This window comes from Limulus polyphemus, unplaced genomic scaffold (assembly GCF_000517525.1).
Source record: "Limulus polyphemus unplaced genomic scaffold, Limulus_polyphemus-2.1.2 Scaffold1133, whole genome shotgun sequence".
Lineage (NCBI taxonomy): Eukaryota > Metazoa > Arthropoda > Merostomata > Xiphosura > Limulidae > Limulus > Limulus polyphemus.
In genome coordinates, this window is record NW_013666743.1 from 9627 (window position 1) to 21267 (window position 11641).

At 33.0% G+C, this 11641-nt stretch overlaps 1 pseudogene; it reads left to right on the top strand.

Moving 5' to 3' along the window:
• The first annotated feature begins 63 nt into the window (after positions 1–63).
• Positions 64–11641, top strand: part of LOC106462284 — a 48551-nt pseudogene continuing 36973 nt past the window's right edge.

An 11641-nucleotide genomic window follows, 5' to 3' on the forward strand; every position in this document is an offset into this window, starting at 1 on the left:
ATGTACGTTTTTTGGGGGTGGTTAATGAAAGTGTTCCAAAACGCGACATTAATTTCTTGACGACCAAACATTAATGATTATTACAACTTTATGTTTTTCCACTTGTATTCTTATCACCAATAATATTTATTTAATTGTGATGTCATAGTTAAATATCCCAGTCAAATACTATATTGTTATGTGCATAGTCTACGTCATAAACCTCTTACCTGAACGTCGTACGTTTGTGTGGAAAGTCTCTGTGAAAACTTCTTTAGGTCAATTACAATATTATAGCTCGATTTCTATTTTAACGTAACATTAGGAAATATTAAGTTTAAGTTTATTAGGAGCAATATTATGAGGGAAATAATTCACGTTCAAGCTGGTCAATGCGGCAATCAGATTGGTTCAAAGGTAACATTTTTTTTTCTTGTCCTTACACTTCTAGCACCTATACAGAATGACTGTATCCGCTAAGAAACATTTATCCGCAGATAAATTTTAAAGCAAACTTAGGCAGATAAAAAGCTAGTTTTATTGAGGATAGAATTATGTTGTGACTTTTTTTTTCATATCGAACGAATAATGAAAGTTTCCAGTTTACTTTTTATGTAATTAGCGCAATAAAATGGTTTATGTATAGGTTTTTTATGCTTCTTATTACGAAAAATTTATTTTGGGTTTTAAAAGTCAAAAACTAAGTTTTTAAGACACAGAGGTTCTGAAAAATTTTACAACTTATATGTATATAAATAGGTTCGTTTGTTACTAAAAGATAAAAGCAAATATAATATTTACCTTATATATATACATATACATACTAACACCCAGTTCTGACAAATTCTGCATTTCCAAAGGCCCCCAGTGGCACAGCGGTATATCTGGGGACTTACAACGCTAGAAACCGGGTTTCGATACCTGTGGTGGGCAGAGCACAGATAGCCCATTGAGTAGCTTTGTGTTTAATTCAAACAAACAAAAGCATTTCTAAAAAGTCGTTTAAAAAAGGATCATATTAAATCAAAATATAATCGTTTGAAAAAGTCACAAATGACTGTTTGGTTCAATCCTTTTTTCTTTTCCCTATATCGATGGCTTATTTCCTTGGTTCAAGTAAACTCGTGTTACGATTAAAAGACAAAAGTGTTTCTGATATCTATTTTTAAATAAAAGAAAAGGAAAAATTTAAACTAAGTTTTTTTTGTTTTGCTACTGATAATTAGTAAATGAAAGTAATATAATTTATTAATTAAGTGGAAAAATATGCTTCGCTAGTGAGAGATTTCAAAAGAGACAAACTAGACAGATATAGTATACAGAACAAATTGATAAGTGATTTAGTGTTCCTTTGTAAGGTCTCCCAGTGGCACAACGGTATGACTGCAGACTTACAACGCTAGAAACCGGGTTTCCGTATCCATTGTGTAGCTTTGTGCTTAACTACGAACAAACAACTCCTTTGTAATACGTGTTTTTTTACCTAGAAAACAACTTACAGCTGGCTCTTTCTCGATTGGACAGGAAGAGTAGTTATTGATTATTACTTATTATTTTAAAATTGTTTGTGCTATTTTTTTTCTTATTATTCAACAATTAGATAATAGTTTCTCAGAATAATAATTTCAGGTATAGTGCTACCAAAACCTGTCTCTCACTAATGAAAATAATCGTTCGTTATTCACTTTGATAATTTTAGGTTAAATGATAAATTACCTACTGTTAGTCAAACCATTATCAAATTTAGAGTTTATATATTATGAATCGTATCACTTTCAAGTTTAAATTCACTGTAGCGTGGAAACCAATGCCCATTTACCTTTGTTTGCCACGAAAGTGGAGACAGTGCAACATATTCATTTTTTGCCACTTTCTCGGAGAGAAGACAAATCCCAGCTGTATTCAGGAAGTGGTGACAGTATCATTTGGGATACCACAGGAAAATTGTGTCTCAAGTAAATTTATTTAATTTTGACTTGATTTTTTCAAGGTTAGTACTTGTTTGTAAGATAGACGAGTTGTGGTTGTCGGCACTTAGAGCAGTTAGACAGTGCTGTGGTAAACTTATTAGTGGATTAACCTTTAGTTCAGTCAATAATTATGCACTTTTCTGATTATCTTCTACGACTCAGTTCGGATACTTTTTGGTATCACATCGTTTTTTGTTTGAAAAAAAAGTTTGGCATATAACAATACAACATTTAAGATCGCTCCACTGTAGTCTTCCTTGGCATATGATCAACTCGTATTCCTTGATTCGATATGGCCTACAAGAAATCCTTTATATAAAGAATGACTTCCTTTCAAGGAATTAATTTTTCCATGATCTTATCTTTAACAGTGACTGACTTAATCAGGCTTTCTCATAATTAATATTTTACATATCTGAATCCATCTACACGACTACTGTTTGTTTTTCGGGGACTGGCTACAAATATAAAGAACTGCTTAGGCTTAAAAAATCAGAAAACACTGCTTGACAACGAAATAATAGTAGTAATAATGAAGAAATGGTAGACGTTTGCACTTTGAAAATTTTCCCAGCCGTGCTATCTAAACCTGTTTGTTGTTAATAATGAACGTTGTATCCTTTGTTGTTGTTTTTTTCGACTACAATAATACGCTTTTATCACAAGAAGATAAACACTGTTCATTCCCTTAGTTAGCTTATTGTATTTTACTTTGGTGAAAAATGTGAAGTTATCTATAACCACCCGAGTTAACCTATCTAACTTATATGAAAACACACACGTACACGAATAATAAACATCTCCATTATTATTAGAGTTTGATTAGATAGCAAAATAAATAATACTTCTTTAAACTTCGTAAAATAAAAAGTAATATGCGACCCCTTAGAAAGTGATAATAACTATGACGTTTCTTGATATGGTTTATTTCTTCTAAATATTTTGAACTTCATGAATAGTTGTTTTGTATCTCGAAAAATTAAGCAATCAGCTCCAATTTGATAAATATTACAAAAATTATAATTCGCAGTTAAAAAATATCAAAACGTTTCACAATCACCAGCACTGCCTCTCGTTTAAAAACTGAAACTTAAACTCACTTGTAAAACTGTACGTTAACTATAAAAAGTCATTAGTGAAAACCACTTAACTGTCTTTAGAAGAAGAAAAAAGGGAGATTACTTGTTAAGCCTAAATTTTTGGACTTACTTACATAACGTTCACTACCATTGGGATCCACATATTGTATCATGTTCAACAATTTTATGCTTTCCCTGTCACAACACTTAGTGTAAAGAGCTGTACAAAACATTTAGGTGTTGTCATCCATTTTCTAAGTAAAACGACTAAGCAACCTCAACAATAAGTGGTGGGATAACCTGAAATATTGACAATGTTTTTGTTTAATATTGTTTGTAACATGCATGCTATTAGGGATCAAGTCGTAGATCCATGAGCAATATGATGAATCCATGACATGTATTTAAAAATCCAATAGGTCGTATGGATTCCGTTGGTAATTTCAGGTGCAATTTTACAAATGGTTTAATTTTGAAATTATCTAACACATAACTAAATGTTAACACATGATGCACAGGCGCCGACTGACATGAAATACTTGAAAATATAGATAGTATGTTCATATTATAGCTACATCTGGCACAATTACATTAGGTTTAATAGCTTATAAAGTTATGAAGACCAAATCTGTCTATTTACGAAATTTCTAAGTAGAGCTTTTTGTAATGTTATTTCTAAAATGCAGTTTTTTTTCAACAGAAACTTTAGTATTGTTGAGATAGCTGTATTCTTGAAACTAAATTACAGGATAAGCTAGTATAAGGCAAAGTTATTTATGCGGTCTGTAACAAGATAATATCGCCCCATTCAGTGGCGCGAACTCTCTAAATAATATCTCACATTCAAAAACATCCTGAACCTCGGATTCAGATAAAATCAGGAAGACATAATTTGCCATAGCTTTCAAGTATTGGCTTGCGGAATGAAAGATCTTTGTTACAAGTATGTCACTTTCATCGCTAATTATATAATTACTATTACATACTGAACGAAACAGGTATGATAATGTTCTTACTATCTCTATACATGTGTATGCATAGATACAAATATTTCAGTTAAGAACCAGCAGATGGCGCAACGTTAAAATTGTATCGTCTATAGGTGACAGATAATGTGTCTTTCCGAACTTTATTTTGAGTGTTATTTTCTCAACTGTTAAATTGGTGAAGGTCTTTTCATTGATCGAAAAAAGTTAGCGAAACAAACACTCTTCTACGTTTGTTTAAATGTTTAGTGTTTCATGGGTAAAACACGAACGTTTCAGATGATCTGAGCCACCATGCTTCTTGGTTTCTGGGGTATTGTAATTAATATTCAGATACCATAGATGTACGTATGAGAACATGCTGTTAAGACAGTTGTGTAACTTCATTTAGAAACACAGAATCGAAACACTATTTTTTCTCTGAATTTTTTACTGATCAAAACTCCAAATGATAATGTTTTGGCTGTTACAGCTCCCTTCTAAGGAAATTTTAAAGCATGTTTTTTAAGACAACGTTTAAAAAAGAAAGGAAAAAAATTGAAAACGGGTGTGTTCGTGATTGACAGATTAAGGAACTTGTACACTACAAATTATGTTATCATAAACGAATTTCATATCAATATTCAGCAATACAAGTGTTTCTCCAACCATTTATTGAATCTAATATGAACACGATTCCAGTACTGATTCAAATCAAAAGATCAGTAGAAAGCGAAAAAATGCTTTCCTTGTTAGAATTAAACAGGATATTTTATCTTACCTATTACACAAGACAATAAAAAAATCGCTACTGGAAAAACTGAAGGGTAATTTGATGGTGCTGATTTAACAAATATTGTCAGAATTTGTCCATCGCCTCTAGATTTTAAGTTATTGTAATATCTCAATATTTTATCAGCATTATGTGAAATACCATGCAATCAACTCAGTACAATAGGTTTATGCTGTGATATTAAGTTTAATTGGACAGTTTAATGGATGAAAGGTATATAATTTTGATAACTTCAAATACTGATGTAAAATATTGCTGTAAAAATTCAAGATATATTGTTCATATATGTTAGTTGTTCTCGATATAATTGTAGCGAATTGCACCACTTTTGCTTCATTCCCACACTCACCTGCTCCCTGGGGAATCACCAAACCCTCACGTGCTCACTTTGCTAGAACATTCAAGAAGTCCTTCAACTGACCATAAAAGAGGCGGAGTCAGATGCCTCTCACTCACTCAGTTGGTCACTTCGCCTCGCTCTGTGCACAGTCAAAGCAAAGTCCCTACTTCTTCCTGGCATCATACCCGCGATATCAAACTCTGCAAAACTTTATTTTTGAAAATATTTTAAATTCTAGCTCTGTAAACATAATTTTTTTTTATAATTTTCAGAAAATCACTTGAAATGTTGGCTGTCCCCAGTTCAAGTAAAGTCTGAAAGTACAAAAATCACTTAAACAGTTTCTGCTACATTTTTGGAAAACATGTTACAGTTTCACGAAGGGAAAACATCACACACACACACGGTAAAGATAGCTTAGTACCACTATTTTGGGTGTAAAAGTGGTAAGGAAGAAAAACATTGGATCCACGTGTGTGTTGTACAGTTTGCACATCAGGTTTGACACAGTGTCTGAATAAGAAGAGAACAAGAATGCCATTTGTAGTTCCCATGATATAGCGTGAACTCAAAAAATCATCTAACCGACTATTATGTTTGCATGACTAATGTTTCTGGATATCCAGGTGAAACTAAACAATACATTAAATATCCACATATTGCATCTGCAATGAAATCAGTACCTCATGGGGATGGATTTCCAGTGCCACATCCACCGACGAATTGGGAAACATAAAAGCTAATCTGCGAAGAAGACAATGAATCATCTTCATCTAGTTATTCTATTCCTGAAGCACCTCAGTATAATCTACCTCATGTGATCGCACAAGAAGAGATAAATGATCTGATTCGTGACTTGTCTCTATCAAAGCAGCATGGCTCTCGTTTACAGGAATGGGATTTATTAGCTCCAGGAACAAGAGTTTCTTTACCGAAGTCACCATCAAAGTCTTGCTTCTCACTACAGCATGAAATATACTTTGTGTTTTTGTACAAATGTAGATGCACTAATGGAAGAAATAGGTACTGAACATCATCCTCAAGAATAGAGACTTTTAATCAACACATCTAAAATTAGTCTGAAAGCTGTACTTTTGCACAATGGAAATAGTAAGCCATCAGTTCCTGTTGCTAATGCTGTGGAAATGAATGAAACTTATCAAAGCATGCAGATTATACTTGAGGCCATCAAATATGATCACTATAGATGGAACATATGTGGTAATCTAAAATTTACTGCACTCCTGCTAAGTCTGCAGAGTGGGTATACCAAGCATTGTTGGTTTTTGTGTCTCTGGAACAGCCCAGGTGATAAAAAAAACGTTTCAAAAAGAAGGAATGTCCAGTGAGATATAATTACATACCATGGAAACAGAATATTGAGTATCAACCTTTAGTGAATCCTCAAAATGTGTTTCTGCCCCCACTTCATATTAAACTGGGACCAATGAAGAATTTTGTAAAAGGAATGAACAAATATGGCAATGGTTTCAAATATTTGTCTGACAAGTTTCCAAAAATCATTGAAGCAAAAATGAAAAGGAATATCTCTGTTGGACCACAGATTCGAGAAGTGCTGATGAATTATGATTTTGAAACAGTACTCAGTCAGAAAGAACTTGCTGCCTGTAAAACATTCAAACTGGTTGTCAAAATTTTCTTAGGAAATCACAGAGATGAAAACTATTCTGTGGTGATTGATGATATGCTCGAGAAGTACAGGAAAATTAGGTCTAGGATATCACTAAAGATACACTTCATACACTCCCATTTAGACTTATTTCCAAATGGTTTAGATGCGGTGAGCGAAGAGCATGTTGAGCGCTTTCACCAAGATATTTCTACAATGGAGCAGTGATATCAAGGATCATGGAATCCCGCGATGATGAGAAATTACTATTGGTTTTACAGCATGAAACTCAGAATATACACAAAAGGTGCAACAAGTGAAGCAGATGTTTTCTAACAAAAAATAAATCCGTTATAGGATCCCGTCTGACCGATGCCGTGTTCGTCAGATATTACTGCCCAGAACTACAATATAATGGAAAAGCGGAAAAGACATATAGATCAAACAAACCAAATTTCTGTCACTAGAAAACTAGAAAACAAAATGCAACTGTTTCTCTTTTTGTTAATGATGATGAATCTAAAAATCATGTTGAAAATTACTGATCACCATTAGTTTTCGAGTTATTACAGATTTATTCAAAATATTCTGATATTTCGTTAAAATAACAACTTTTTCTCTAATAACTTTAATTATTCATTGAAAATTGCATTTTAGAATGTTAAAAACAATACATAATAGCAATACCAATTTTAAAAAGCAATGAGTATAATAAGATTATATACTGAAAATACATTCAGGCTATGTTCAAAACTTTTATCATGGTTTGTTTGTTTGTTTGGAATTAAGCACAAAGCTACACAATGGACTATCTGTGCTTTGTCCATCACGGGTATCAAAACACTGTTTCTAGCGTTGTAAGTCCGCAGACATAACTCTGTGCCATTGGGGGCACAAAACATTTTTTGTACTTGTATTAACTGACCACTTTGTCTGCAGGTCAAAGTGGAGCAGGAAATAACTGGGCTAAAGGACATTACACTGAATGTGCTGAATTAGTAGATATAGTGATGGACGTTCTGAGAAAAGAAGCTGAAAGTTCTGATTGTTTGCAGGGCTTTCAGCTCACTCATTCACTAGATGGCGGCATTGGTTCTGGCATGGGCACCCTTCTTATTTCTAAAGTACGTGAGGAATATTCAAACCGCATAGTGGCCTCTTTCTTTGTGTTTCCTTCTACTAAGGTAAGAAGCTCCAAACAGTAATTCAGAGATCACAAAGGGGGAAAAAAATAGAATCCTTATCAACGTACTTTTGTAATAAAAACATTCCAAATGTTGAAGATATTTACAAAACAACGTTGATCAGTTTATATTTTTAAAGAAAAGTAAAATGTTGACTTGCTACCTTGGTATGGGAAATGTTTACAGTCCGTACATGATACAACATGAAATAATAGAGACTGTACACTTTAAAACTTGTTTCACTTGCTTTTGCCACATCTCATTACGTAACTAATATGTGCAATGTTGTTTTAATAGTGTAAAGTTCCAAAAAAGGCAAAACTCGGAACATCGTTAAACTAAAATAAAAAAATGTTGACTCTTTGTTTAAAGTATCTATTTATTTTTTTGGCAAACTTAAATAAGTCTAATGTTTAATCATGTGGGAGTTATTTTTACACATGCCATAATTATTGTACTTCCTCTAATTGCGTATTTTTAAAATTTTAAAAGGTATTTCTGCCTTCTTAATTACCCCTAATCCTTACACGTTTTCGATACTACAAAACAAAATTATAATTGTGCATGCGTGTCTAACCTTTTATTTAACCCATGGTTCTGCTAAGCCTAGTAATCACTCGAGTTACAATCATTTTAATCCAAAAACTTATATATTTAATTAGCGATTCAGATTTAAATAAATAAGTCTCCTGTTATATTCCTGTTGCATTGTTCACTAATTTTTACACCAAAGTCAAAAGCGAAGATACGTTGAAATAATAATAATGATAAATATATCATCTCAAGTGGCATAGGTATTCATGGTTCCACCTCACATTCCAGAAAAGTATTGACCTCAAAATATCCACGTGTACTGAACATTATGTTTCATAAATGGCGTTTTAAATCAAAATTTTAGATAACTTTATTGAAATAGTAATTATAATCCATTGCAATGTTCAGTTGTATCATTAATAACTTCCTGAAACTCCTAGTTGTATTAAAGCAGTTTCAGTAATTTCCTAAAATTTCTAGGTGTATTAAAGCAGCTTAATAATTTCCTAAAAACTCCTAGCTGTATTAAAAGAGTTTTAATAATTTCCTAAAATTCTAACTATATTCTAACTATAGTTTTCATCAAGCAGTTTTATAAATGATTAAATACAATACGTGTTCTTTTTTCTCAAACATTTGACTATTTCACTTAACTAAAATGAATAATTCGAAAATGCAACAACCTGAAGACGAAAGGCGGAAGACTTTCGAAACGTCGTCTGCAACACTTGTGTCTTTACAACAGGCAGTTACCGTCCATTCTATCAAATTTATCAGATATAATTACCTTTCGTCATAATTGATCGTTTCCTTATCAATGTCCTGAGAATGTCGTATTGTGGCTATAGAGCCTATAATTTGCTAAATATTCTTATAAATAAAAGGCTGGTGACATTAGAATATAGACATTATAAAAATACAATATAATATCTACAAAGACATGACCAAATACATGGATAGTTCATCTTTATGGTTTTAGAAAAATTGGCAATAAATATTGATGATACTGATCAAAACAGTAGCACTGATGATGATGATAATAACAATCGTAAGTTATTGTGATATGTGTCAACAGTTGTGTTAATAAAATCCATATTTGCTGTAGGTGTCTGAGACAGTTGTGGAACCCTACAATGCAACACTGTCTGTATATCAGTTGGTAGAAAACACTGACCAAACTTTCTGCATCGACAACGAAGCTCTGTACGACATTTGCTTTCGCACTCTCAAACTCAAAACGCCCTCATACGGTGACTTGAACCACTGCTTCAGTGTCCCGAGTGACAACGTGTCTTCGGTTTCCTGGCCAGTTGAATGCTGATCTCCGTAAACTCGCTCTCAATATGGTTCCATTCCCACGTCTTCATTTCTTTATTGCCCGGGTTTGCTCCCCTCACCTCTAGAGGGAGCCAACAGTACCGTGTTGTCACAGTGCCGGAGCTAACACAACAGGTAGAAATTATTAGTCTCTTCTTTTTTTTAATTATTTTTTATTGTCTTGCTTGTAGCATTTTTTATTTATTTGTGACTGTAAGGAGCAACTTTAATATTCGTGCTTCAGATTAAGAGTTGATGGTTTACTATTTGACTATATTATACATACTGCTTTAAGCACTATTAAATTATGTAGTTTATTGTGGTTTTATCACTTTTCTCTATTCAGTTCTCAATATGATGTCCCAATAAATAATTTAATTCATCTCTGTCTATATGCATAAGAAATCTGATCATTTCAAAAACTTTTTTACTTGCAGAGTGGTGTATTCTTGAGTACATGTCCATAAATGTATGAAACGTACGAAATATAACAAACATGGTTAAATAATAACTTATTCATACAAAGCTTGCCATGTTTATGGGGATAAAAAGAACGTATAGGCTTCTGTTTTCACTCAAGGAAAAATATAATCCAGAAGCATGTGCACATTTTCAAGTTGATTTAGAAGTTACGAAACCCTAAAGGAAGTTATGTTGAAGACTGTACATTCTAGCGTTGGAGAGAGCGAGTCTATTTGTATAAACAATTCAGGCTCGAAACCAAGCATGAAAATTGTGAGATAGATAAATCATTATTAGATTCCAGCGGCATCTGCAATGATCATTTGGAGCAGCCTACTTTTATAAATATTCTATAGAAATTTTAATGATAATGTCGAAACTAATCCATCGCATTAGGCTGAAGATCAACGTCACATCTCGATTACAAGAAAATCCAAAAATATCTTACTGGTTCTTACTTTTTTAAAAAAATATAACGACAAAGAAGAGAGTGTGGGTGAACAAAGCCGCGACAATACTAGTGATAATATTAATGCTAGGCTTACTACATAAGTGCTTAATGGTTTGCTTGTTGGATTTCATGCAAAGTTACACAAATAACTTTCAGTACTAGCCGTCCCTAATTCTAAAGTGATGAACTAAGGGAAATAAGATAGTCAATATCACACAGTGCTAACAAGCCGGCTACTCCCGTCAGACTCAATAGTAGGATTTATCCGCCACTCTTATAACACATTCTTGTTTTTTCGTTTTGCTATAACGAGACGAGAATAACGGAACTTCTGCTCCATTGTCCGGTCGCTAACTATTTGACTGCACTTCGATGGTCGAGGCTTAGTTTAGGGTTACGTATGTCATAAGTTTGTAACAACAACTTATGATATACATTTTTAAGTAGTAATCTTTAAATGCTTCGCATTCTGATATTGAATGCACTTATAACTGATATTTTTGGGTAGTTAATCTAACCTATATAATGCCAGTGTATGTCACATCACGCTTGATTTCTCGAAATAGGAGGAGTCATAAAAGCCAAAATGTATTTATCCAAATAGAATAGTTCGGTTACTGTCTGCCTATTACGATTTTAGTAACGGGGTGCGAGGGGGCCGTGAAACCTTATAAGTGTAGTGAGTGTTAGTATAATAAGCCTAAAGTAAGGACGTAGTGTGGGGTCACCTAGTCTATATCCAAGTGCATAAAATTTATCCTGCAAGTAAAAATATCGATTCAATTTTAAACTTAAGTCGTTTCTGAAATAAGCTATTTTCTGTTATATCCCCAACGTTTTTAATAATAAACAGACCTGGTTAACTAATCAACAGAGACTCTAAATTAAGAAATCAACAAATATTTTTCCAGTTTTGTTGTCTATACATTTCATTTTA